This window comes from Papilio xuthus, unplaced genomic scaffold (genome assembly GCF_000836235.2).
Source record: "Papilio xuthus unplaced genomic scaffold, Pxut_1.1 DF828477.1, whole genome shotgun sequence".
NCBI lineage: Eukaryota > Metazoa > Arthropoda > Insecta > Lepidoptera > Papilionidae > Papilio > Papilio xuthus.
The window spans coordinates 8,076-11,039 of record NW_013530172.1 but is presented as its reverse complement, the minus strand read 5'-3'; the positions used below and the strand labels follow the sequence as shown (position 1 = coordinate 11,039).

The following is a 2,964-nucleotide window of genomic DNA, read 5'->3' as shown; positions in this document are numbered from 1 at the left end:
AGCCGCCGCATACACACGCCTGCCAGACGAAGACGACGTCGGCGACATACTCTTTGACGCAGGTAGATTCATCGACGCCCAGAATAGAAAAAAAATAATTTAAAAAAATATAAATTTAAATTTTAGGCTCTTGATTAACGAATTTTAATAAATGCCATAATAAATTAAAAAACATTTAAAAATTATCCAACATTTAATGAAACATTTCTAAAGTTAGTGTTTTAGTTGCATATTGTAATAAATGGTAAATATATTTCAAGAGCGATTCGTGTTACAGTTACAGAGAAGGGCTGACCGTCGCCGGCACCACTGTTAAATGTCTGCTTCTATGCCCTTCTTTATGTGAATGTCCTTCATTAGTTTTGTTCTTGTCTCCATTTTGTTTGTGAAATTTACTATCGTAGTTTAGAAACTAATTATTTTTATCTGTTACCTATTTAACATGAATATTGTTTCTTGTTTTATGTCGTATCTTGTTTTTATGTTTTTTGTGTTATTTTTCATTGTTTTCAGCTGCATGTTTACTTTCATTTCATTATTTATATTCACCATTACGAATATCATCTTACATTGTTTATCATATTTAACTCGTAATTGTATACTAACCAAAAATAATTTCACTTTTTAATCCAATCACAATGATACCTTTTTCAAAGTTCTAACATTTTTAATTTAACCAATCAAGAATAAAATTAACAAAAGCTACCATACAGGCTTGGGTTAGCTTTGCTTTTTGGGGGCAGTGGTTGTCGGTAAGTCCCGTTATACATCGATAAGGCTTCTGGGCGCCAATGAAAATACCTGCGTTTTGCACTTAAATATTTCGCACAGCACACATTTTAGCTATAATAAAGGAGCCAAAGGAGTATGATCCTTGGAATCTGTGCAAAATGTTTAAACTTTACACAACACACAAATTTTATTTTAATCACTGATTGCACATAAAAAAGACACAAAGTGCACTATAGGTTACGATTGCATTACAAATGTGATCTTATTTGGGATAAATTCACGAATATTAGCACCAAATGTGGTTACAGTACAAGTAAAGTTAATTATATTAAGAACATAATTGTTGCACTGTTGATAATTTAATGTTTTTATATTACACGTACACTGTTCAACGAATGTTGCACATATATGTACGTTCACTTGTTTGTTCAATGTGTGTGTACGTCTGACACGCTACGAGTGTTCAACTCGCGTCATGTGTGTTTGTGTATTTTGTCTTTCTAGGTGTAAAATCATCCGCTCCCAGATCATTCTTCTGGTTCAGGGAATAGCCTCGTTGGAGTTCCTGAACTTTGTACATAGAGATTATTATAAAGAACAAAGACTCAATTAAATATATAGGAAAACATATAAGTACCAGTGAGATTATAGAAATAAGCGGTGATTTTAGTACCGGCGAGCTTCTCACGCGCCACTTGTACGTTGGTTTCATATCACTTATGCATGTTTGAATACAAGCTTACTTACCTTTTTACAACCGAAATAATTGTATAAATCATATAGTTGTCTCTCTTATTCTTATTGAAAAAAAAATGAGTTAACGATATATATTTTATACAGATATTTCGGGCTTTAGACTGTTACAGTATGCATGCATGCTTTCTTGCTTTGTTAACACTTATCATTTTATTTTGTATTTGTTTTTAGTTCTAGACTTTTGTTTATGAGTTTGTAAGCACTTTATTTTACGTTTATTAAAACAAAGGAAAGTATTCACATATTAATTGCAATAAATAAAAATTATTAGTAGCAATAGTATTTACTACACGTGTGTCAAACCGATTATATTTAAAGTATATTGTAGCACTTGATTTTTAACATTTATCGTTATTCCAAATGTGTATCGAAAAAATATTAGCACAATTTCACTTAAGTAAATAACTCACAGTTTAAATCTTTTTAGAAACAAAATTGCCAAAGTTACGTGTCATCGTCTTGAAACTTTAAAGGATCTTTTATTCAATCATATAAATACGTAAGATATTTGTTTAGTATAAAAAAAATGGCACACGTCACGTTGCATTATTTCTAACAGTTTGAACCGTTTGATGAAAATTAACCTTATTATTTTATTAATCGTACATGAGTTGGGTTGTGTGTTAATTAACTTTTTTTTAGTTTGAATAAGAATAACTTTAAGTGTGTGTTATTTGTGACTAATAATTAAATGCATGATAAAATCGTGCAAGAGTAATATATTATATATTAAACTATATATTTACTTTATTAGGGTATGTGTAGAAGTACTTTATTAGAGGAAAATATTTTAGTAGATAGTAGAATATGGTTATATATTGAAGATTTTTTATAAAGTATTGCATGCGTTTTGAAAGTAGAATGTAGTCGTAGTTAGTTTAGTAGTTAGAACGGATGGGTAACGGTTTATTGAATTCAATATAGATTTGTTAAAGGCGAGTTAATTTTTCAGTTGGCCACATACAGACAGACGGAGCTAAACTGTAGTTACTCGTTACCTCGGGCCTCCGTTACCTAAGGAGGGCTTAGGTCCTCCGCCGCGGCGTCACGCACCCGCATCGTAGGTTCACATTACATTTCTTTTGCTACCATTTTCGTACAAGCATGATATCTAACATGAAAAGATTTTGGTGTTTCTTGTTTTTTTTTTAACATACGCTTATTACTATCATTCTCATTATTGTTGAGAGTTTCACCACATTGATGTTAGTTGTTTAATGTTTTTGTTTGTAGATAGATAATTTCTGAGAGTAAGCATATCTACGTTTACTTATTTAACTTTAGAATACGAGATATTTTATTGAAACTAAAGATAAATACAAAGATGTGCTTCCTCTTAAGGCCTTATTTTTTTAAGTCTCTCATCTAAACCGCTTAGTTCCAATGTTCTTGGGTATTTGAATTTGAAACTATTGAATTTATTTTAAGTTGTTACTTATTCGATGAATTTTAAACAGTTATTGGAATAACGGTTTA

General features: G+C 30.7%; 1 long non-coding RNA gene across 1 annotated transcript in view; it reads left to right on the top strand.

Annotated features, from left to right (window-relative positions):
* The window catches only part of LOC106113182 (uncharacterized), an 8,050-nt gene continuing 5,086 nt past the window's right edge, over positions 1–2,964 (top strand). The window contains exon 1 of the long non-coding RNA XR_001227650.1: positions 1–62. This is a non-coding gene — a long non-coding RNA (uncharacterized LOC106113182). The remainder of the gene's footprint in view (positions 63–2,964) is intronic.